Consider the following 26,406-nt stretch of genomic DNA (forward strand, 5'->3'; position numbering starts at 1 on the left):
TGTATGTTAATTCAGGACAGGTACTGCATAATAATAATAATAATAATGACTGTCACAATGACTAACACAATGACTGTCACAATGACTAACACAAATGTAAATTTCACGTCTTGAATATAGAAATGGACAGAGCACGACTCAGGGGAGAGTAAAGTGTGTGCTCATCATTCTCGAAAGCCAGGCCTTTGACAATGTTAATAATACTTTGCAAAGTTATATTAAAGTTCTGGCAATGTGTCACGTTGATTAACTTTCCTGCAATCACATTCAAAACCTCAGCACAAATGGACAAATCCAGTTCCGTTTTTTGACAGAGACCTACAGTATTTACCAGTGGATAGAGTGGATCGATACATCCAAGTGTTCATTCCAAATTCCAACTTCATTAAAAATGTCTTGGTCCTTGTAACTACTGCACCGTCAACACGATTTACTACAGTAGCTGTACCCACAATTCTATCCCTCACTGTAAACAAACAAACCTAATTAAATATAAATCAGGATGATGGTGACTTATGAAGTGTGAAATGTTAAGTCCCGGTGACAGCCAGACATGCTTTATTAATTCAGTCGTGTACATGCAGGGCTGGTACAATATATTGAGATATTGTGATATGAGACTAGAGATTTCATGTTGGATTTTAGAAATTGAAATAAGATATGGCAAGTGTCGTTCATTTCCTGGTTTTGCAATATAGGTAATTTTCAGAACTTACCTGGCTGTTCTGTGTTCTATTATTTGCCTTTACACACAGTTATTAGTGATTATCAAAAATGTCATGTCAAATCACCAATAGACATTCCCCAAATATTGTTACAATAGCAATACAGGAATTTGGTCAACACTATTGATACAAACAGAAAACATGGCTTTAACCCATTTTAGGCCGGAACCCATTTTGGTGTTAGCATTACGTTATGCTTTAGCTATTTAAAAATAGCAGATCTACAAGCACTACGAGCTTGTAGGTCTGCTATTTTTGATTTTTTTTTAGAATGTGATCTCAGGTCAGAATGGGTTAATAATGAAACTGTCAGGATGTAATAGACATTTTTAGAATCTGATCTCAGGTCAGAACCAGCTGGCATTGCCAGGGATTGCACGGATAACCACACAAATAAATGCCTCTATGAGGTGTTGGAACATTCCCAGGTTAGTGCATTGGTGAAATGGCCTTCCTTCTGCAAGCTGTGGTCTGTCGTCACACACAACCTCCCTGCCTCTCTCCCTCCGCTTGCTTTACTTTGATTTATTTGTTAATTTCGACGGGACAATGCATATTAATGAACATTGCATTTATGTAATGTAAATACACCGGATTTAGCAAAAATGCTAATTGTCATCCGCAGTCCCCATATAAAAACATAAAACAAAACAAGCAAAGATTACCTTACATTAAGAAACAAAGCATTAAAAACATACATACTGTACACAAGGAAAGTACAGAGGTGTAAAGTGCATCTATATAATTTATCAGCGTTTCTTTCAAATAATACAGGATTCAAGTAATATAGGATACGGCACGCTGTCAAAGTGCACTAGACTATTAGGGTGCCATTTTGAAGATCCGTTTTACAATGGGGTAATACATAAATTGCCCTCGCTCTGCGCACAATCGTATTATGAAAGGCATATCGGCCCATGTTGAACGCACACACATATGGCATACGGCGTTCCTGAATATTTTAGCATTGTGGGAGTGTCCATATGTTAATTATTTTCGCTTTGCGCAATTTGCTATTAAGCCCCTTGACCTAAAAACACTCAGCGCATAACGATTAGACGTGGGTCTGACCACCTCATAAACGCAAAAAGCACTGTTTGATTTTACACTTGAGCGGCTCTGGGAGGCTGCTGGAGTGTTGCCATGTCTGTTTATTATAAGCGGCTTCTTTTTCTGTAAAGTAGCTTGTAAATATTGGTTATTTGGGCTTTTCTCCTAATGTTGTTTAAACCAGTGATCCTCACACAGCACATTCCCATGTCAAGGATCCCCAGATGAATGCATTTGCCCAACTAAGGACGGCTAATCCAAAAATTAAATTATTTTTTTCCAAGATTACTTTTGAAAATAGCAGATCTATACCAGCTCACAATGCATCACATTCATTCATTAAAACTATGAACTCTGACTGCAGGGGGATATATATAATGATCATTATAACAATGTGCAAGAACATATTTAAAAATAAGGAAGAACTTTATATTTGTGGACAATCAAAATATGTTTTTTTATTTTAATGTGGTGTCATTCAAATTAATCTGGATATGGCAGACTCACTATCTAGAAAATAAAAACATGGCACTTCATTTAAAATAGGTTACAGACCCCTGTTATATGCGCTTATTTTTATAGACCTATTTACTTGTTTCTATGAGACATGGCAACAGCCTCTTTTTGCATCTTTTTTTTGTAAAATGTTGAGATTAGAAACGGCCATAATTCTTTCATTTCTCAACCTTAAAAATAAATAAACATCTCCATAATCCTTGGGAAGTTTGCTTTCATATGCTGTATCACACCCGATTCAAGTCTTCTTCAATAAAATGCTACGAGCGAAGACTATACCATCGGGGCCACAGGCACAGCATTAAGCAGCAGCATTCAACTCATTCATTCATCATGACTTGAATGAAATAAAATATAATAAACGTTATTTTACTGGTGTTTTTCAATAGAAACAAATTATTTTGAGGCATAAAGGTGACAGCATGCAGTGCAATAGGAATAATTAACCCAAATGTGACAAAGTCATGTCATGTCTTCTATGGTGCCAGCCTGAAGAAATGTAATACCACGATCCCCAAAGTGCGCATTCCATATGTGACATCAGCTGACTGGTAAAGAGAATAGTACGGACATGTTGATTGGGTACGTCTCAAACACGCCTTAAACACACCCATGACTAATTCAAGGCCGTTTTGCGGGGTGTCGAAAGCGCTTCTTAGCATGCCCAAAATTGCAATATGACATACAACACGCCCCCAGCTCATAAAACTGTAATATTATATGAATTGCTTAATGGAGCCCTTAGTCTCTAGACTATTATTCTCAACTCTCTCCCTCCCGCCCTCTCGTCTCCCTAACTCATCTTTCTCGCTCTCTGATTGAGCTCTGCATGGTCAGCATCACAAACAATATAGAAACCGTTGCCTAACTACAGCGATTTGCACTGATGATGTGAATGGGCTCATTGAACATCCTATGAGCCGGAGTCCGACCCGTGCAGGATGTGTGTGTAGATGACAAAGATGTTTGTCTGATGGGAATACATTGGCATGGCATTTGTTTTCCACATGCGAGCATGAGCTTGACTTTATAATATACTGTAGTATGGAACATTATATTATGGATAGATAGATAGATAGATACTTTATTTGTCCTTTCGGAAATTTGTTTTGTGCACAGCAGTCATCAGGATATAAATAAAACATGCAAACAAACAGATCACACAGTACATAGACAATAAAGAAACTGCCAACAGAAGGCCACCAGTCATAGTTCCAAGAGGCATCACATCACACTTTATGCACGGAACTGAGATGGGGCCTGCTTGTTCATAAGCCCTATACTTATGGGAACAAACGATCTTGAGGCCCTAGCCTGCAGGGAAGGTACCATATACCGTCGCCCTGATGGTAAAAGATGGTATTGGCTGTATAACGGGTGTGTGTTGTCCCTAGTAATAGCTTTCCCCTTCCTGAGTACCCAGGTCTCATACAACAATTTACAATTTACAATTTAGGCATTTAGCAGACGCTCTTAATCCAGAGCGACTTACATTTAAGCAAGAACAAAGCATGGGAATACATCACATAAAAAGCATTTATCATGAAACATGCGTAAGCTAAGAAAGTAACAGTGGAATATTTATATAGTGAAACTATACATACACTATACATATAAACTATACATCTTTACTACTATGCTATATATGTGTACTATGGCGTGCTATGACTACATACAATACAATTACAGTGCTGTCTACATAACATGCTATAAGTCTGTATCAAATGCTATATAATCCAACAGAAATGCTATCTAAGGGTTTAGGGTAAGTGCTAAGGGCCATGATGGAGTCTGAAAAGGTGGGTTTTCAGGCTACGGCGGAAGATTGGGAGTGATGCTGCAGTTCTGACTGCAATGGGAAGTGCATTCCACAGTTTTGGAGCCAGAAGGGAGAAGAGGTCATACTCTCAAATCGTACCCCAGCTATTTTACTGGACACGCTGATGATTTTATGGAGTTTGTTCTTATTAACCAATGATAATGAGCCATACCATGAAACAAAACAAAATGTCAATGCACTCTCCACAAAGGATCGATGAAAAAGTGCCATGATATTTTTTTCAACGTTATACTGTCTCAGTCTGCGCATAAAATGCAGCCTCTGCTGACCTTTCTTGTAGATGGAATGAGTGTTGGAATTCCATGTCAGCTTGGAATCAATCGTTGTACCCAAGTACTTATATTCGTCCACAATCACTACCCCATCCCCACCAATGACTATTTCCTGGTGTGCATGGGCACCAGTCCTAAGGTCCAATGGAGTTACCACATGCTGCACATGTCATGGATTTATCTCGACAGACTACATGTGTAACTAAGGCAAACAAGCTATATCATTATTTGCTTTCCCTCGATCAAATATGCACGATTTAGCAAAAGATGTAGAAGTTGTTCACACCCATGGGAACCAAATAGACTTCAGAAGAAAAGCAGAGATTTGGTGGTATATTGGGTTCACCCATTTTGGGCGGGAACCCCTTTTGGTGTTTTAAACATTATGTTATAATTTAGCTATTGAAAAATAGAAGATCTAAAAGCTCAACGAGCTTGTAGGTCTGCTATTTTTGAAAAACCATTAAAATGTGGCGCAAATCATTGAATATATATTTCAGAGCAAACATTTTTAACTAAAATATTGGCTTCTGGGGAGTCCCTGGAACTAGATATTTTGAGATGGGGGCCCAAAAGAGATAATTCTGGGGGTCCTTGACATGAAAAAGGTTGAGCACCACTGACATAGAAACATAGGTTTTTCAGAAAAAATGTTTCAGAAGCCTTTTTTTTTTATCGACCTCAGTCTAAAATGGGTTAAGCATAAACAATGGCTTGAATTGCAAGAGAAGCAATGCCTTTCCCTCTTATTTCCATGGAAGTACTTTAGGTTACACGTACACTGGCAAACTGAACATTTCTGAAGCATTTCAGGCGACCCCTTGGCTGACCCCAGCCCTGACTGAGAGACATGCATTCTCACTTTATAATTTATTTCTTTATGTCTGTGTCTGACTGGAACAATATGGCAACTGAAGCCGATGACTCTTAATTAAAAGTTAATCAACTCAACTGGCTACTGCTCTCTGTGGCTTTCTTTATGATTGCGGGCGAGTCTCTGGCTGCCTTTTCAACTCGCTTGCGAACCATCAGAAAAGTGACCCCGTCCATCCTGATTGGAAGAGATGAGAATGGCTGGCCTGTCTCCACACTGACCCCAGGGCCCATCATTAGCATGATTAGCCTGACAGGTTTAATTCCCCCCTCCGGTCTAATACAGCCTCAATTAAAGTGTACCAGCCCCCAGGCTGAGACTATCTCTAGTTACTGTGAGTTCATCAACGTGCTCGTGAGACCGTTCCCGCCCCCTCTATAGTGACCCACCATTCCAAACATTTCATTGATTCATTAGTGTCTGATGCATCAATAGATAATCCTCATTATGGCCTACTGCTGAGTTACCACTACTCTTCATCTGAAACTGTCTTTGTTCACCGTGGTGGGCATAGATAGCTATGACAGTGAAATGGCACTAATTGCTTGGCAAGAAAAAAAAATGTATGTTAATCTTCGAGAGCCGATCATCTAAAAAAGTTCTTGTATAAATGATCTGAGGCAATATTCTCAGCATCAATATTAGGCATCTCTGCCTAAGCTTTTTGCCTGCACTTTGTGCATATTTACAGTAGTGTTTTACTCTGTATTATTAGCATAGCCTACCTTATTTTACATCAGGCCAGCAAATATTAGTGTCCTCTTCAGATGCCGTTTGAAAAGTATAACAGAGCAACAAAGAGTAAGCTGAGGAAGAAAAAAATACTTGCCACTATTTAAGCAACTAGGCAAGAGTTAGTGAGTCATAAAATCAGTAGCAGAATATTGTTAAAATCATTATTTCTTCCCAGGGGGCTCGGCAGGGGGCGGGGCCCAGAGTGATCACCCAGTGAAGCAATGGATTTCTCCAAGAGTGAAAAGTGAAGTCATAAAGTACTGGTGCGCTTTTTTTCCAATGCATATATAGCCTCCTTCTGGCACTGCCTCCTTCATCTCATTGTTATTCTCTACAAGTGTGACTGCAGCAGGGAGCTGATACCAGCAGAACAATGATATTGTCATCAGAATGTAATTAAATTGTTATGCAAAAATATATATAATATAATATATACTATTAACTTAATAGTGTGCAGTATTTTGACCCATGTACCCATTGCTGATAGGCTGTACATATACAGATAGGCTATTCATTAATATTCAATGCCGATAGTGATGTCCATTCATATGTTGACTTGACTTATAGTCACACAGTCAGTACTCATTCATATCTTATATCTTAAGGTTTTTTTAATTTGACTCTTGCCAGTAACAGTCCTGTGTTTCATTCTTAATGCTGGCGCTGCTATGACATCTGAATTTATCTCCAGCGATCAATAAAGGTTATCTATCTTATCTTCCCTAGGCCAATTGGTATTCATCATGAGGCAGGGAATAAAACAGGACTCGCTTTCTCACAGATAACTTTCTCATTTACATTCTCACCCACCTTTAACACACAAACATCACACACTGATGAACATACAAATATGCACCCCTGACGTATGCATGTGCACACACATACACACACCACTCAAAGCGTATAAGGAAGGGGATTAATCCTTTTGTCAATTATCCCTTTGCCACGCTGCAGTGGTTTAATCAGTTATAATGATCTTGTTACCCTAAACCTCACCTCCAGCCTATATCCCTATCATCTCCTGAACACATGATGACTGAGATTGTTGCCCTGAAAGGGATTTACTTAAACCCAAGGGTCTGTGTGTGTGATTAACCATTTCATGTTTTGAAAAACAAATGGTCTCCTTGTGAATTTAAATGCCTTTGTTCTAGAGCCGACAACCTTTTCAACCAAGGTTCATGTTTTAGGTTGTTATTAGAGAAAGTAAAAGATGAGTGTACATTGTATTTCATAGTATGCCGCTTTCTTTCGTTTTAACGATAATAGCTATTTTTAGTGGCTAAATGTGTATTTTTTTTTTTACAAAATGTTAGTCATTTCTTTATTATTATTTACTATCGTCCTACTAGACCCCAGGAAATTACACCTGGCCCCAAAAGATTGCTGGGTCTATTGAATATGAAGGAGGAGGTCGCCACCACCTCCTGTATTGGTGAGTAGCGAAATCGTTCTTTTTATTTTTGTCGACAGGCTGTGCCGTCTTAATGGGCCGGCAGGAAATTGAGAGTAGCATAGCTAAAATAACAATAGTCTAGGCAAATAACTTTCACCCATGTGTTTAGTAGTCATTCTGAAAAAAACACCATGCAATTCATTATTTTTGCTTTAACAACTGCAGTGTTCATTGATTTGCAGGGGGGTGGTGTTTATAGGGCCCTTGATGAGGAGACTATTTCTGTAGTCACAGACATGCCAGAGGTAAGGAAATATTTTTGGATGTGTCTTCTTCTTCTTCAAATTATGTAAATCCTTCTTGCTGCAGGACATGACGAGAACAACAAGTACTTCAGCAAGGAACAAAGTAAATATTCATATTGCCATTACCGACTACATAATCAGCTCGTCTTTGACAGGATGTCTATTCAATTTACAAAATATATTATTTAAAAACTAAATCAGCTCACGGATACTTTGACGTGAAGCCAGGAGAATCCCATCCACGTGGCCTGTACGGAAAATACGGTGGCCTCCGTCTGGCATGTTAAGCCTTCACATTTAAAAGCTCTAAATGGTCTTGCATTAAGTGGGTGAGAAAAAAAAATCTATCTTGAGGCCATTTTCAGGGTTTGCCAGATGCTGGAAAAAACACCATAATAAGAAGAAATACGCAGGAACACAATAATAACTACACTGGGACATTTACATAGAACATTAACATAGGCTATACATGGAAAAAACGAGCATGAGAAAATGACAAATGGCGTGTTTGTTTTACACATGGCCATTTTGCACCCGCTTCCAGTCTGTTCCAGGGTAAATCATTTTGCCCTCTTGTTCTCTGAGCATGATTGCATTTTATTATTCATGTATTTCATTGCGACTGAAGGTCGCAGTTTATTATGAAAACCTGCAACTCCCGCCAGTCACGCCTCCATATATGGTCACGCCTCGTGTCACGTCATGCCAGCATATAATTAAGGCTGTCTCCATATATGAAGATCACAACACTGACCTCATCAAACCCTGGATAGCTATACATGGAGAAGACTGGATCATATGGAGCCGGCTCTTAGATCTATGGAGCTGACCTGTTCTGACATTCCATGTGTTGATCCTTCAGCACCCGTCCTTCCTCTTCAATGACTTCTTTTGACTGATACCTGTCCATTCAAACTCTAGACGGGCCCGCCCCAAAGTTATTAGTGCAGCCACGCCTGGCAGCTGGCGAAAACTAGAGTTCTCAACAGCTCCGAAATGTTTGGCCCGGCCCTATACCCTGTACACTCAAGACACTGCCCCCGCTGAAACCCTTAGATCTCCATGGAGTTGACCTGTCCTGACATTCCATATGTTGACCTGACCTCATCAAACCCTGTACACTCAAGACACTGCCCCCACTGCCACCCTTAGATCTCCAAATATGGAGCTGACCTGTCCTGACATTCCATATGTTGACCTGACCTCATCAAACCCTGTACACTCAAGACACGCTCCATATATTGCCAGACCTCATCAAACCCTGTACACTCAAGACACCTCCGCCGCTGCCACCCTTACAGTAGTTTTAACAGCGGGCGACAGCCAGACGAATTTTCCGGAAGTACATTATTTGTCTATGGGACCTGGCGACTACCGACGACAGCAGGCGAACAAGCGATTAAAAATAATTCAACTTTTTGGGCGATGACGGGCGATGTGTCGGCCGATGCTCGCCCGCTGTTAAAACGTACTGTTAGATCTCCATATATGGAGCTGACTTGTTCTGACATTCCATATGTTGACCTGACCCCCCCATGCCAAAGCACCAGAGCTTGCCCTGGTATTGTTATTTGCAGGGCCCCAAGGGACCAGCCACGCACACGTTTTAAATTGTTATCAATATTGCTCTGTGAACTTAGCAAGGTAAGAGCAAGAATATGGGCTAATCTTTTTACTGATCTACTGGGAAAATAATTTAAATGTGAATTAAAAATAAAGAAAAAATGACATTGTGATATTTATAGGGTGACCAAAGTCCTGTTTAGTCCAAACATGCGCTGCTGGTTGGCGAACATGCGCTGCTGGTTGGCGAACATGCGCTGCTGGATGGCGAACATGCACTGCTCCCGTGCTTGCGGTTATGTTTAGGTTAGGTTTCTGGGTGGTGTTGTTCTTGTTTCTCCTGGAGTGGTAGATTTCAATTAGGGATGCACCGATCCGGCTTTTTGGCATTCGATACCGATTTCGATACATGGGGGTCCAGTATCTGCCGATACAGAGTACCGATCCGATACCCCCCACAAAGAAACGTAATAACCTATTAAGCTGTATGCCTCACTGTGTGGAGTCTGGAATCATTATTTTGTGTAAGGCAACATCAAGGCTTGACTTAAACATTACTTTCCCAACTTTGTAAAACAAAATGTAACAAACACAGATACAAATGCACTGAATTATTTATTAAATAACTGTGCAACAATTAGACCAGGCTAGCCTGGCTGCATTCCACATGTTATACTGTCAATACTACACTGCTGTGTCACAGAGGAGCTAGAGTTGTTTTCATACTGTAATTACACATAATTATCGGATCGGTTCGGATAATGGATCGGCCACCGATCCGATACCCGATCTAGAATTTTAGCCTGGATCGGCGCCGATCTCCGATACGAGTATCGGATCGGTGCATCCCTAATTTCAATTCCCCTAAAACATATATATACATTATAACAACAATATATTGTAGACTTTTCTCCAATGTCTGAGGTACGAGCCGGTTAGGTTTCTGGTGTAGAGGTAGGGTTAGTCATTTCGGTGGGAGGTTAGAACAATGACATGGCACTAGTGGAAGAGTTCCAGAATTAAATAGAACAGCGCACATCCTCCGATCTTGGTGCTGAGCCAAACTGTTAAACTAACAGAAATCATGAAGAAAAGCAAAGGCTCGCAACTCACTTTTAACCCTTTCAATTAGGGTTATACTTGAAAAAGCCTGCTGTGATTGTGAATATGTACAAATACGTGGAGCATTACAAAAGTGAGTTGTGAGCCTTTGCTTTTCTTCACTAGTGGAAGAGTTAACAAAACAAGTAGAGTACATCCTGCAAACCTTTTATCATAAGATACTTGGTCTGAAAAGGTAACAATCTTTACTAAAAGGGTCAGAATGGTCAAGGTTCATCCTCCGGATGAAGAAAGTTCCATGGCAATCTGTAATCACAAACCTGTGAACATACTCAACACCAGACAAGCTGAAGAGATAAATAAACATGTTCCTATTTTTCTCCCTTAAGTAATTCGTAAATATATTTGGCATACCATTCAGTTGCTAGAATTGTCACATTATTATCATCAGTAAAAACCTGCTCTCCCAAGTAAGTAAAGGGAGAGTGTTGGGGGGGGAGAAATAATGCGGGGGTAGATATATGGTTTGGCAGGTGAGAAATAAATTGTGCTTTTGTTTTAACATCAGATAATGGCACAGAGAGTCTAAATTGTCTGACTCATGCAGCCAAGTTATTTATGCTTTGAAATGAGCCAAAGGCAATAAAATTGGACCCGACAGATTATTCCTATATGCTCCTTTCATTGGTCAGTGCCGAACCTGCAGATACACACATCTTGTTGTGTTGAAATAGACGGATGCACACACGCTCAACCCAGTAGCTTGTGAAAGTCGGCAACACACACACACACACACACACACACACACACACACACACACACACACACACACACACACACACACACACACACACACACACACACACACACACTTAACTAGGTCATGCTTTACATTGTAACTGACAGTGCTCAAAGGTAATAGCAGGTCATCCAAACATACATAAAAACATTTCTTTTTCTATATTATGTTTTCCCCCTCTATAATTTTTGCTTATATGCATTTGCCCAATTATCCATTTACGTGTGGGCAGCAGGCAGAGACACAAATAGAGGCTCTCAATACGGCTGTTGCTAGGCAGCAAATAGAACGCAATGGTCTATATATTTAGGGGTACACAATAGAATAGCTGACCTGGTGCATGCATAAAATGCACAATGTTAGTGTTGCAAGTCATTCCCCTCTCGGGCATTCTCTTTTCTTTTACACAATAAAATGTCCAAATAAAGCAAAGCTGGCAAAACATAATTTTATCAAAATAAACGGTATAATTCACCACAGATATACTGTATAGAAACCTATGTACTGTATGTGTTCATACTTCATTTGTAGCATTAGACTGCAGTTGAGTTCAGGAGTTAACTTCATCCATGCAATAACCATGCTCCAAATGAGCCACGGTGCACATGCTCACATTCCCCTGGAAAAAGAGCAACAGCAGTCATAACGGTTGAACTGCCTGGGTGATATCTCCACACCGGTGGAATGCCAGATTGGGGATTAACCAGTGTTGCATAAATAGATATAGGTATGACTTTTCAGACCTGGTAGCTATATTTAAGAGATGTTGGCAGTTGCAAAGGACACCCTGTCTGGTATTGTAAGACGCAGGTTTTCAGAGGGGCCAATTGGAAGAGAGAGGAAAAGGCAAAAATAAAGAAATAAAATCTAATTATTAGATGAAACAGAGGTTCTATTTTTCAGAACCATGGACAGCACCACTCCACTTCAACTATACAGTGTGGTCTAGTGCTCAGCACCATGGACAGCGTCACTCCACTTCAACTATACAGTGTGGTCTAGTGCTCAGCACCATGGACAGCGTCACTCCACTTCAACAATACATGGAAGCTGAATAGAACCTGAAGGCAGAGGGATAAGTCCATAGATATATATAAAGGCTAGATGGCTTAAGGCGGAGTCTCTGACGTAGTTCACCTGGCGGCCATCTTGCTTCGGGACTACAGTACTCAAATGTTGACGGATTTACAAACGGGTTGGTTTATTACAAACGTTGTCAACGTGGCTATGATTCAGGACGCTTATCTGCTTAATTTTGTTTTTATATGAACGCCGTAAAACGTCTGACGTTTAAGTTATGGTTATTTAAAAGTACATGCCCCATAGACACAATGTTATGCTGCCCCGAGGTAAGATGGCCGCCACGTAGCAACGTCGCTCTCCATTGGCCAGAGCGAGGGTGAGCCATCAAGCTTTCATATATATATCTATGAATAAGTCCATTAACTTGCAGGGTGTCTATTCTAAACATCAGGGAGGAGGGTGAATGAATTAGAGGGGTAAAAAGCATGTTACTTCCGCATCTGCTTGCGTACATGGCTGTGTGCGTCGAGGTGGCACAGCAGGCTTGGGTACCATGTGGTGAAGACAGAGGGAGGTTGGAAAGCCAGGTGGCTGTGACTGTGGGAAGGCTCCAACAGGTATTGCAGGAGGGAGAGGGGAGGAGAAAGGTGGAGGGTGTAGGAGGGCCTTAAATTTCAAAGTTGTGGCACACATGGGGTGGCTTAAGTTGCAAAGATGGGGTGTGAGGAGGTATTATAGGCCTATAACAATTCATACCATATAATTGATCTACTCGATCATGTACAACAGCTGGTGTCACTTCCCAAAAAGAACATGAAGTAGTTGGGATGGGCAAGTGATATATGTATATGTACAAGGCAAGCTACACCAACTACTACAACCTGACCAGGGCAGGTCAGGTTGTGGCCTCCTGGTGGCACTATAATAGGCCAATGTGAAAAAGGGTGCCATTTCTTCTCACGCCTTGGATGTCAATTGGATTATTTGAGGCATTTGTTCCAAAAATGTGTTTTGCTAAAACATACTCTCTCCCCATGCCTTCGGCCTGGTGGAGACAACAATCCTGCCAATCCCCCCAGACACAGGAGGACATACAACATCTGTCCAGTGGCAGTTTGGAGTCTCCAAGGCTTTTGTGACAGGAGCAAAGTACCACAGAATGCAGCAATCAGTGGCAAGCGCTTTCAGATAATGTGACTCTAATGTGACACCATTTGGTAGATGAAATTGTCCCATTCCCTACTGTGGAGAAGCCATGCTAGAGGCTTTTGATAAACAATATTGTCATTATCTGTCTCCCAGGCTGTTAGATGTGATTGTGTCTTAACTATCCTGTCGGTCCACTGTTTTGGAATTTGCCCAACCTTGTTTGCTGGCTCATTTGTTCCTGAGCTACGCTTATGCCTCTGCTCATCATTTGCACTTGGCTCGTATACTCTCAGACAAACAGACAGGGCTCCTACTCTCAGACAAACAGACAGGGCAACAGGGCTCCTACTCTCAGACAAACAGACAGGGCAACAGGGCTCCTACTCTCAGACAAACGGACAGGGCAACAGGGCTCCTACTCTCAGACAAACAGACAGGGCAACAGGGCTCCTACTCTCAGACAAAATATTTGCCTAATTAAACAATCAATTGTAATTTTAAAATAACTATAATTATGTTTCTATTGTGTTTATTATTTCAAAGTGAATATGAAACAAATATAGCCTATACTTCATCCTGTCATAAATAGGCAAAACCGGCTTCTTATAAAACGTATGGACTTTGTATGCACGAACAGACAGACACACTCTCCCAAACCCACGTCCCACATACACACACATAGAAGAAACAAGAAATGCATCGCAGCCTCAATGGTTTTCGCTTCTAAACAATTAAATAGAGACCAGATTTCAATACACTTGTCTCCTACGTACTGTACAATGTACATCCTACTACAATATACTGTATGGCGGTGTTACAGTGAAACTGGTAAGGTAACTTACTTTCCGAAATATGTGACCATCTTGTGGACAACACAGATTGAGGTCTTATGCTACGTACTGTAGTACATACCGTACGTAAACATTCGGTCGTTGGCGTTGCGTAAAGTCCTCAAGATGGTCACATAGTTCACCGTAACACTGTCATTCTGGAGGACGGAAGAGGTGAGTATTGGGATCTGACTAATGCTAAAGGAAATAGGAAAGAAATCAATGAAACAAAGGTCCTTACTGTAACTGTCTCGCTTTTGTTGATTTTACATGCCATTATAGTAGGATATTACGTTGATGCTGTTGCCTAGTGGTGCCAATCAGGAATATAAACTGTATATTTATATGTTCTATTTGAGTTGTTTTGTCCAATAGTTTGAGTTTTTTTTAATCCATTGTATCTTTTTTTTTTTTACTCGTACTTACCTATACCTTTACAAATCGTTAAGAAAATACAACACATAATGCAGGGTGACAGACAACGATCCGCAAGTTAAATTCCTGAGCTCCAACTCGTTTGGAATGGCCTGTGCACCGTCGTCAATGCTCCAAAAATAGAACCGTGCTGTGACAGATGCGTCGACGGGGTTCGACGCCTCCAGTGTGGCTACGGCCGCTGTAAGCACTTTGATGACGTGAGTGTCTGGCGCTGTGTGAGTGAGTGTGACATGGGCCTTAACACCGATTTACTTGTAATGCCAGCGAGAAGGGAAGTTTGGCCTCGATCTGCTGTTGCATGCATAGAAGTCACTGAGTATTTGTGGCACGTAAAAATGCCAGAATCAAAATATGTAAATGTGTACCTAAACATAGTGGCATGACTCATCAGTGTTTGTGTGTTGGGGGGGGGGGGGGGTTATCTATTCATAGATACCGTACAGCCGTATTGTAATTTGTGCCTGCAGTAGAAATCTGTGACTAGGCCTGTTACATAACGTAATGTTTTGGGGGTTTTACATCCGGAAGCTCAAAGCAAATACATCCCAGATGCATCTCTGTGAAGGTAGAGCGGCTTACGTAAATGAACAGAAGACCATAAGAACTGGAGTTAATTATGAATTAATTATAGACATGCTGCTATGATTTTTATTTTATTTTGTATCATAAAAACATCTCTTTGGAACTGCAGAGAAATGTAGATGTTTAACAGCGGAATCAAAGGGAGCCTATTTTTCCATTTCCATCTAAGCAACCTTAATCTCGGTATTAGAGTAACAAAGGCAATAACATCCTTGCATTTTGGACAGTCGTGATATGGGTGAGGAGACCTGAAAATTTTGATTCCCTAACCCGGACACAATGGAATGTTAGAGGAGAGGAAAACGTGGTGGATTTCTTGGATTTCTTGAGGTCTGCTCATTTTGTGTGATTAGGAGGAAAGGAAAATAAGGAAAATAATCCAGCTAAATTTGGAGGTGGCAGAGAACGTAGAAGAGAAAACTCAGTCTGAGTTTTACGTAATTATTAAAGTGCTAAAGATGTCTATCAGTCGATGCCTATACACCAGAGAATATGTTCATGATTAGCAGGAAACTGGTTAGCCTACATCTTACATAATTAGGCTTGGACATGCTTGTAAATGTGGGATAGTCTAGCTTTAGTCTAATGAGCTCTGTGAATGAGCTAACATTTAAATCTTTGAAACCATTGAGTTTCATCCGCAACTAACTCAGAGGTGTCTAAAAGCAATCACTAGAATTTTAGGCTAATGACCTTGCAGTGTAATTCGGAGTGATATGGTGCCGTGGGGTATGCCTGTGGATTATCTGAATAAAGTACCTGGGACACTTCAGTAAGTGATTGCTTTCTTTATCTTATATTGAACTTTTTTGAGCTGTGCCCACGGAAAATCATTGATTGTGATTGAGTTGTATGTGACCTAAATTATGTGGAAAATGAATTTCATTTTATCATTTATTTTACCCTGTATGATGATTTGAGGGTTCCACTATTTGAGGCAATGCAACAAAGAAATCCTGATCTATTCTGGGAAGATGGACAGAAGTTAGACTAGTTATTTAATAATGAAGTATTTAGGACAGCCCCGTTTGTTTCTAGAGCCTGGAGTAGAAGACAATCCCAGCTCTTCAAGTAGGTACATGTGTCTCCTGTGAGTCCTGTCATAGGCCAAATGGTGTATTTTATTTTATTTTATGGTATTTTATTTTATGTTGTATATTAGGTAATCTGACTTGTAAGGATCTGGAGTGTACTGTATTAGTCAGTTTGGTATTGACTTGATCATTGTTTGCAAACCGTCATGTCGGTTTATTGTCATTGTTTATGTAAACTGTAAAAAGTGTCCTGTAAGTCCATATGGGCTGGGCTTCTTTGGAAGCATGACACTTAAAGAATCAATCAATCAATCATTGATTGCACTCGCATTCCTTCTAGTATACAATAAATACATTAGAGCTGAGGTACAATAAGGTACCAAGTAGACAGCATGTCACCGGTAAAGGCATGCCACCGTTGTATAAAGGTGAAGTACTAAGTAAGATTGAATATTCAGAAGTATGTTTGCTGAAACTGCAGAAATGTGCTAGAGACTACTATATTACCTCTATGCAACAGGTTTTGGCATACAGCAGTGTCCAGTGAAGAATACATTATTTGTACAGGGGCCATGGTTAACATAATATTTATTTATTCAATGTTCTGCCATAAAAGAAACCCAATTATTGCTCAACATCAGAAGGCCATAACTTGTCCAGTTATCTGATCTCATTTCTCGTTCGCTACAGATCAAATATAGCCAAGCCCAGAGTGCTGGCTCTATCAATGACAGAATAATTAAAGAAAAATAAGTCATCAGCAAAGCATGGTAGCACTGTGGAGTTTTGTCCAATTTTAATACCGTCAACGAACGTTGACACTATTTTGAAAATGACCTTGATTTGTTCTAGCCACCCGAATGGCTCTCTCCCAACAATAATTTAAAGAAAAGGGAAAAGAAATGCTTTTGGCCAAGCTGGGCCAAGGGCCATTGTGGACACAGGTTGTTGACCAAAGGCAATCTCCCCCATTATGGCCAAATAGTCCTCAGAGATGTAAACATTCCATGGAAGAATGGCCCACTGATCGGCCTCAGAGATTGCAAAGTGAAGGTCAATGGTTTGCCAAACATATCCCATCAAGGAAGAGAGAGAGAGAGAGAGAGAGACTGCGTGTGTGTGTGTGTGTGTGTGTGTGTGTGTGTGTGTGTGTGTGTGTGTGTGTGTGTGTGTGTGTGTGTGTGTGTGTGTGTGTGTGTGTGTGTGTGTGTGTGTGTGTGTGTGTGTGCGTGTGTGTGCGCGCATGTCAAATTGAACCACCCAGCTCCAAAAGGGGCTTAAAAGTAACTGTCACAAGGGATAAGCTTGATCTCTCCACTGTCTCATACCTGTGGGTAAAACACAGACAGTTGTGTGCTCCCCAACACCATTATGCTCTCTTTATTATGCGCATGCATACACACGCACACACGTGCACAACTGCACATGTGCAAGGGCCGCAGGTGTTGCTGGTGATAACGGTGACCTACAAACTTCAGTCCACTGACATGCATGCTCAGTTGTTATTCTGCATACATTCCATGCTGCCTTTAATGTGTAAACTTCAAAGGAGACATTATGTTCAAGGCATGGGACCACAACAAAACCATCAATACATTTCCTGCATGGATAGTGTTTAAGATAAACATTCTTTCAGGCCAAGACCTTTTCTATAGATCTCAAAAGACTCTGGTCCAGTGATTGTCTATAAATGTTGACATATGTACAGGTTAGGGCTCCCACAGTGCAACGGGTAGAAACCAGGAAAATGTCAGTGCAGTGTCGAAACATTGGACTCCTACTATAAATGTGTTCCACACCCGCATAGGGAGTGCAGTGCCAGGTATCGAGTCGGTCGGACCCACGGTTCTGCTCTGGTCAGGCTCTGCCAGTGGGCCTAATGAGGCCAACTCCTGTCACCTGGGCCAGGCTCTGCCAGTGGGCCTAATGAGGCCAATTCCTTTCACCTGTGCAATTTCCAGGCTCTGCCTCAGCCAATTGAGGCTCAACCAATCAGGCTCTGCCAGTGGGCCGAATTGATTGGTACACTTTTCAGTTTGCAGTCTTCACACACAGGCACATACACAGATCTCCATGTGGGACACCGGCTGACAGTTAAAACGGGTGCTATGACAACGTATATCATTAGGTTCCCGCGATGGGCACGTACAGGTCTAGTCTAATCCTAGCCACAAGTGGACAATAGCTTGCTCAGGGCCGGAATTGGGGAGATTACTACTCAGGTACCTCCGTTTTCCCCGCTCGGAGGAGGCTCGCAGACCTCCATTGTAAGAAAAGGCTAATGTTAGCAATAGCTCACACTAGCCATCTTTCTCAAGAAACGTAGATTTTTCAATCGCGATGCAATGGAAATGACATAGGATATGTCACTTGCCAGAGAATGAACACCATTTACATATAACCCACATGGTTGCAGATTTGCATTTTTAGACCCTGTGACACTGGCACTGCACCATTCTGCGTGTAAATCCAATACAAGCAATAATACCTAATATTTAGGGAGAGCAGCAAATTACCCCTCGTTCACTTTTCAATTATCTCTCTCTCTCTCTCTCTGCAGGACAAATACCAAAACAACACTCCCTTAAGGCTATAACTCTTAAATGAGAGGGGAAGAGAAAAGAAATAAAAAGGAGGAGAAGGAAAAGAAGAAGGAGTGATCAAGGAGAGTTGTACCTCTCTTGCCTCCCGGTGCTGTGTGCACACTGGGCTAAATCTGCAGGCGACACGGCATCTACAGTATGGAGTGATCAAAGAGCTTCCCTGCTTTGCTTTGCATACCTCAAACAGTATCAATAATGCATTTTCATGACCTACCTGGCACACACACACACACACACACACACACACACACACACACACACACACACACACACACACACACACACACACACACACGAAACAGCACCGTCTATGGAGCAATTCAGGAAGAGAGATGGTACTGTAAAAGGTGATAGTTACCCCAGGCTAGCTAAGGCTGTGTAATATGAGAGGCATGGAAATAAAAACAAACTCAACTTGAAAATGTCCTCAGTAGAGCACAAAATGTCCTCTATAGACAAACGGCCACCTTGATGGCAGTTTGTCTAGAAGGCGTTGCAGTGCTTTTGTTGGCCAATAAAAGTTCATGATGCATTAGTGTGCTGTGCACATGGGAGTACTGACATTCTGACAATAAGTGGCCTCTGGAGTTTGACAACGGAATAGTGTTTTTAGCAGTTAATCACTGCTGCAGCCGGAGCGCATTTAAACCACCTGACTAATGAAAGCTCATGAAAACTAGACGACCTGTTCTAGCCCTAGTCTGACGGCCTAGCCCGATTGGCTGCCTCGTCTGCATCCATGCGCACATGCACCTCTGGCCAATGGGATGGGACAGCAAGCACTCCTGCTACAGGCGGAGCCATAGAGTATAAAGAAGGATAGAGACTGATCTGGCACGAAGCTCCGCCCACCCCTCGCTATTCGTGGAAGTTGCTCAGTGGCGTTTTGAAGCACCCGGAAGGACCGTCTCAGAACGTCTACTTCTGGTGGTCAAATGCGGAAGCGCAACCGAGCGCTCAATGTTAAAGCCCAGCTGCACGGGGTTTCCTCGGCATGAATCCACGGGTCCGTCTGCAGTCCTTCCTCTTACCACTAGGGCCCAGTGCTTCAACGTTGAAACGCCTCACTGGCCCCCACAACGGACGGGGGCGGCGGTGGCTCAGGGGTAGAGTGCCTGGATGGTAACCGCAAGGTTGCCAGTTCGAACCCGGGCTCCCCCAGAGTTACTGTCGAAGTGTCCTTGAGCAAGACACTGAACCCCTAATTGCTCCCGATGTGCTAGTTGGTGCCTTGCATGGTTTCCGCTGCCATCGGTGTATGAATGTGTGTGTGAATGGGTGAATGTAATGCACAATCTCTGTAAAGCGCCTTGGATAAAGGCGCTATATAAATGCACCATTTACCATTTACCATTTAACGGAGACAGCGCTTCTTTCACCTGACAAATATCACTATGTGAGAATTTCTTGTTTATGTTATGTTAATTATGGTATGGAGAACCGGGATGACTGGAAGCGACGATGGAAGGCTCGTCTGAGGACGACCTAGAGAGAGTTGTTAATCTCCTCATTATGGGTATTATTTTTTTAAGACACAGCAAAGGTCGTCGGGATTGGTATTCGAACCCACGACACGCTGTGTGCCCGCCTGCCCGGACCACTATGCCAGCGGCCCGGGCCCGTAATGTGCATTTTGTGGCCCGTTATAGATTATAGGCCAGCTCAGTGGCCTTGTGGTTAGAGTGATGTCCGCCGTGAGACTGGAAGGTTGGGTTCGAACCCCCGAACGGGTCATACCAAAGACTCTGGAAAATGGGACCTAGTGTTTCCCTGCTTGGCACTTATAGCATCAAGGGTTTGGGCTAAGTCCCGGTGACATACTAGTGTCATGTCCAGTAGGTGTACTTGTACAATCAAGCTGCCTCACGCTGAAACGGGAGATAGGCTCCTGCCCTATGGACCTCTTGGCTCGGCCATGCAAGGCTTACATACACTATTCAAGATATCCTCCTAAAAGACTAACCACTAAGACGCCTGAGGGTGAGAAGCGACCTCGCCCTTGGAGTGTGTCTTGAGTGTACAGGGTTTGATGAGGTCAGATCAACATACAGTATGGAATGTCAGAACAGGTATATGGAGATCTAAGGGTGGCAGCGGGGGCAGTGTCTTGAGTGTACAGGGTTTCAATTGATGAGGGCCCAGGTAGGGCCGGGCCTTAATTTTCGGGCCTGTTGAGAACTTTGACGGCTGCCGGTGTCACGAAGACCTGGGCACCATATATGGGGGATTTCCGGGATTTGGAGTGATACTGACTGACTGACGGGAAATGCATGATTCCGTAGTTATCTGCGACCTACGGTCGCAACAACAGTCAGACAGACAGAAGGGAAAACATTACCTCTGCACAGTGCAGTAAAACATTTTAACAGTTTCCGTGCCGGGAATGGATTACTCCAGGTTAATGTCGCTGCCATAAAAGACTTACGCGACTTTTGTTTTATGTGTTTAATCCGCCGTAATGTAAACAAAAAAAAGAAAATTCTTTTTCGCCGCTTAGGAAGAGAGGAGGTGCATTTCGTGTTGACAATGAACCGGAAATCGTCACATGCTGTGAGCTGCTAGGGCTTCTGGGAAATTGAGGCCAATGCAAACGCATTGGGTTCAACGCCTCATGGAGGCGGGTCCTGTGCTGCCTCTTCTCGGTGTAGCAAGATGGCGGGTGGTTCGATCGTTCATAACAAACGGGGGGAGCTATTTTCGCTCGATTTTCGCGGATTAAAAGCCCAAATAATTCAGCGTGTGCTCTAAAGGTAATACAACAATCTCGGCAGTGAAGGGGGGTTGATTAAAATGCGGGTTAATCGTAAAAAACAGTCAAACTGTTAACAGGCTTTGATTTTAAAATGGTCTAGGTATGATATGAGCTTTTCAGATAATTTACTTCTTCATGGTTGCTTTGCTAATAAAAAGTACAGCATAACAATCCCCAGCAGGCAGCATGGAAATACATTTCAGTGCTGGATGAAGATGGAAAGATGTAGTGGGAACGATGTAGTGGGTGTCAATTGTATGACCATTGTGTACTACTGAAAGTTACAAAAATAACTTATACTTACTTACATTACTGTGCTGCACTCTCAAACTAGTGGGTTGCTCAAGATAATGGTAAAAGCATTTGCAATTTGCTCCATAATTGACAGTATAATACAAGGTGGGAGAGATGATGGAATCACAGTGTCTCCCTCACAGCATCTCCATCAGTCATTTACCGGTAGCCAAATTAAAATAGCCAAATCTCTGCTCACTCAGTCCTTCCCTATAGAGCTTAACATGGAAATGGTTTGTGTCCCAAATGGTAATTTGCTTTTGGAGGAGTTAGAGACCAGTAAGGGAGAGAGTAATCTCTCCAAGCCGCTTGCAGCGGCTTCATCGAGTGTACAACCAGTGTATACTCAAGCCTGTTCTCGACTCTCGTCCACTGCCCGGAAGTGTTGACTGCCTATCCGTATTATTATTGGATGGTGTACGTGTGTGTGTGTGTGTGTGTGTGTGTGTGTGTGTGTGTGTGTGTGTGTGTGTGTGTGTGTGTGTGTGTGTGTGTGTGTGTATCGAATCATGCCGTTTGTTGTGCATGCATGTCAAACAGCTCATACAGAGTATATAAGAAATACTATAAGCAGTTGAGAGTTTGAGCCATTCCTCCCTTGCTCACGGCCCTGTATAGAAGTGATTCAGAGACTGATCTGCCTGAATGCCAAAAGCCTAATATCTCCCCAGGGCGAAGGGGGATTCCCTCTTAGGCTAGTGGTTAAGATGCTTGGTTTCCCACACGGGACACCAGGGTAAAATCGCAGGCATTACAGATACAATTTTCCTGTACAAACACCTAATTTCTCTGGGACTAAATCGATATACTGTATTGTAGCTCTGATGATTCATAATGTGCACTTTGGTCTGCATTAGCTACGGTAGGATAGGAATTCAATACTATTCCCTAATTGCCATTAAACCACTGTATAAGGAATGTGAACTGCCTTGACCTTGGCCACAATTAGATGCCATTCAACCATGAGGCGATGAAAACGACACAATTAGCATAATTGGTTTCCTTTATGGCCAGGGGGATTTAGTATTGACAACATTACAGGTAGTTACTAAAAGTGATCTTCACATAGATCAGAGATCATTGCCAATTTAAGGGCGGTTAAAAGAGTGAAGAATTTCAACTAAGAACAAAATTTGGTTCATTAAAGACTTGAGCCTTTGTGATTTCTTGTGAGCCGGAAGGAGCTGGAAGGAGAATGTTTGAGTTTCATATTAGAATAGGAGTGTCATGCAAAGGAAAGTTGTAGGGAAACAGCTGTCCCTGAATTGGATGCGACATTTTGAATTATTTTAGTGCATCATTTATCCTTATATATTATACTGATATCATTAGCTATTTGTGCCAAAGTGATGTAAATTATATCAGTAGGCCTATATGCATTTCATCCACCCAACAAGAAACAGTTTAGTTAATTGACTCTGAGCCATTTTAGTGGCGACATCATGCCATCATGTACCATACCACCACACTACAATGTGTGCATGAAAGCTAAATCTATTTTGGCCTTATTGTCAACTGTATACTCATAATCAGACACATCACAAACTAAGCCACTTGTACACCACAGAAATGAAGATAAATTAGAAATCACAGCATTCATCTTGATTAAGCTTAATTGAGCTTGCTAGCTTGAACAGAAGCTGTTGCAGTTTGAAATAAAATAGAAAATAACTGAACATTACATTCTTCTATTGGAAGCCTTCACACCTCTGAAAGAGACAGAGACACACTCCCAAACATGTCAATTAATATAAAAGGCATTCTGTCACTCTGAAAACCTTCATTAGCAGCCACAACACAACAAAATCTGCCTTCAACTCCATAGCTGCAGAAACTGAACATGATCAATTGGGTAACAATGCAACAGTAGTCTGGATCAAATGAGGGCTGTAGTTGAGTGTCATGCAAGGGAAAGTAGAGGGGAACTAGAAAAAGTGCCCTTCTGGGCACAGGTCTCCACCAGGATACCACCAGGCTGTTGAAAACTGTCAAGTGGCATTTCTTCCTCAGCCTAGTGGGAATATGCGTGCACAGTTTCATCGCAATCGGACGCTGCGTTGAGGAGTTGTGGCGATTTGTACAAAGCGGGCTACTCCTGAAAACTGTAGGAGCCAATCGTGGCCAATCAGGATGGAATATGAGAAATCAAAGAAACCTGTCTTGATCACATGACTATGGAGATCATGTGTACCGATTTGCGTGAAATTTGGATAAAATCTGAAGGAGTAATAATAGAAAATGTGTTTTACATATGTCGGCCTCCTGGTGGCACTATAAAGAGCAGATTCCAGGCAAAGGTTTTTCCTTGGCCTCTAGGGAGTTGGCATACAAAGTTATCCACAGATCCGTGCAGTTAGAGGTAAAAACAGTTTTCGGCCAGTTATAGCGCCACCATGAGGCTGAGTTGAAATTGTTCATGTGGCATTTCGTCCTCGGCCTAGTGGGAATGTGGGTGCACAATTTCACGGAAATCACGCGATGTGTTCATGATTTGCAGCATTTTGTTTGAAACTGAGCACTCCTGTGAACTTTGGAAGCCAATCTTAACCAATCAGGATGGAGTCTGAGAAATCTGAAAGACCGGTTTCGTTGAATGGCTGTAGAGAGACTGTGTACCAATTTGCGTGATGTTTGGACAAAATCTGTAGGTGTACTGTGCAAAAACTTGTTTTGCACAAAGCGGCCTCCTGGTGGTGCTATAACAGGCCGTTCTGGAAAGTTTGGGGCAGAGGTTCATCGTTGGCATCCAGGGAGTGTGTGTGCAAAATTTGGCATCGACCGGGTTAACGGTGGCCGAGATTAGCTGGTCACGGACACACGGACGGACACACACACACACACACACACACACGGACGGACACACACACGGACGGACGGACGGACGGACGGACGGACAGAGTGCAAAACATACTCTCCCCCCATGCCTTCGGCCTGGTGGAGACAATCAGTTGTCCCTTGAAGTGATACGTTGACATTTTGAACAATTTTAGTGCATCATTTGTCTTCCTGTGGCTCATCGCTGACCTTGACCACCAAATTGTAGATTCGACATACCATCAGTTACCGAGCTAATGCACAAAGTTTCACAGCCTTTGATGTACTGAATTGAGAACCTCTTAAACAATACTGATGATCGCTTTGCGGCTCAACTATTTAGATAGACACAGATAATGTCACGCAAATGTAGCGTGTTAGTGTTATATTTAATCCAGTAGACTTTATATCAGTGTAATTCATAATTATAAAAATATGAATTATAAGTTAAAAAATTAAGAGTCAAAATCAATCTGAATTTAAGAATGGCACCAGTGAAATGAGCTTAGGAATAAGCACCAGATTGATTTGTATTTAACCTTTAAGTTAAACCACTAATAAAACAATTAAAAGATTATAAAATAATCAATTATTATTTTATCTTAATAAATCTATGGAATCTGAAGGTAAGATATCTTTTCCATTACATAGCCTTTCTTACTTTGCATGTGTCAAAAACCAGTAAGTTCAACTTCTTGAGCAAATAATAGATTTGTTTTAAAAAAATGAATCCATTTATTTCCACACCTAAGCTAATAGACAAACTTAGTAGAACAATAATCAAATGAAATTTTTTTTTTAAGATATTTTTTTGCGGCTTACGCCTTTTATTGATTTTTTAAGGGACAGATAGTAGGCTGACAGGAAACGGGAGAGAGATGGGGGGATGACATGCGGTAAAGGCCGTGTCGGGTTCGGGAGTCGAACCCGCGGCACACCGCGACTGGATCACCAGTCCGGTGCCCAGACCGTTACGCTACGGCCTGGGCCGATCAAATGAATTCTTAAACAAGGGTTAATACAGGTTCAAATAGAATTTAAGGAACAAATCAAATGATAATGAAATATCTATATGATAGATAATGTTCCTTGCCATGAACTTAGAAACTTGATGTAATGCATCACTTTCCTGAGCGTTGGTTTGTTGAGCAGAGCTTTGAGAGAGGCAGACTGGGGTCGTCTGTCTTCTGAGGGAGAGAGGTTGCGTGGCAGGCGGCAAGCGGCAGGGGTTCGATTGCTGGTCTGGCTATAACCCCTGAGCTTCTCGTTGTAGTGCCTTGGGTTGCCTGGGATCGCCTGGGACGCTCAGGTCAGAGCGTCGGGAGCTGGTCTGTGTAGTGTGGTGGCCAAGACCCTCTCATCAGACATCCTTCCTGGTTCCTTTCCTCTCCCTCCATCCGGTCCTCTGGACTCTCCACTATCCTAGTTTGTCTTCGTTCTGCCTCCTCAATATATAGTTCTCTTCGCCATGCAATGCATGGCTCAGTTACCATATATGTCCCTCTCTTTGCAAGATGGAGACATTGAGATGTCTTGTGACATTCCCAGACGTTGTCACATGTTGCTGTCGTGAGCAAAGTTTCTTTGAAGTTCATTTTGGGAAAGAGTGTACGCATGCACATTTCATGCAGCTTTAGATCTCACATAACACACAATCTGCATTTACATGTACACATGTATGAATCTACATGTATTGTACAGTGAATGTCATATTTCCAATTGATGGTCAAGGAATTGTGAATGAATGCTT

Source organism: Protomyctophum parallelum (genome assembly GCF_964188405.1).
Source record: "Protomyctophum parallelum genome assembly, chromosome: 1".
In the NCBI taxonomy this organism is placed as follows: domain Eukaryota; kingdom Metazoa; phylum Chordata; class Actinopteri; order Myctophiformes; family Myctophidae; genus Protomyctophum; species Protomyctophum parallelum.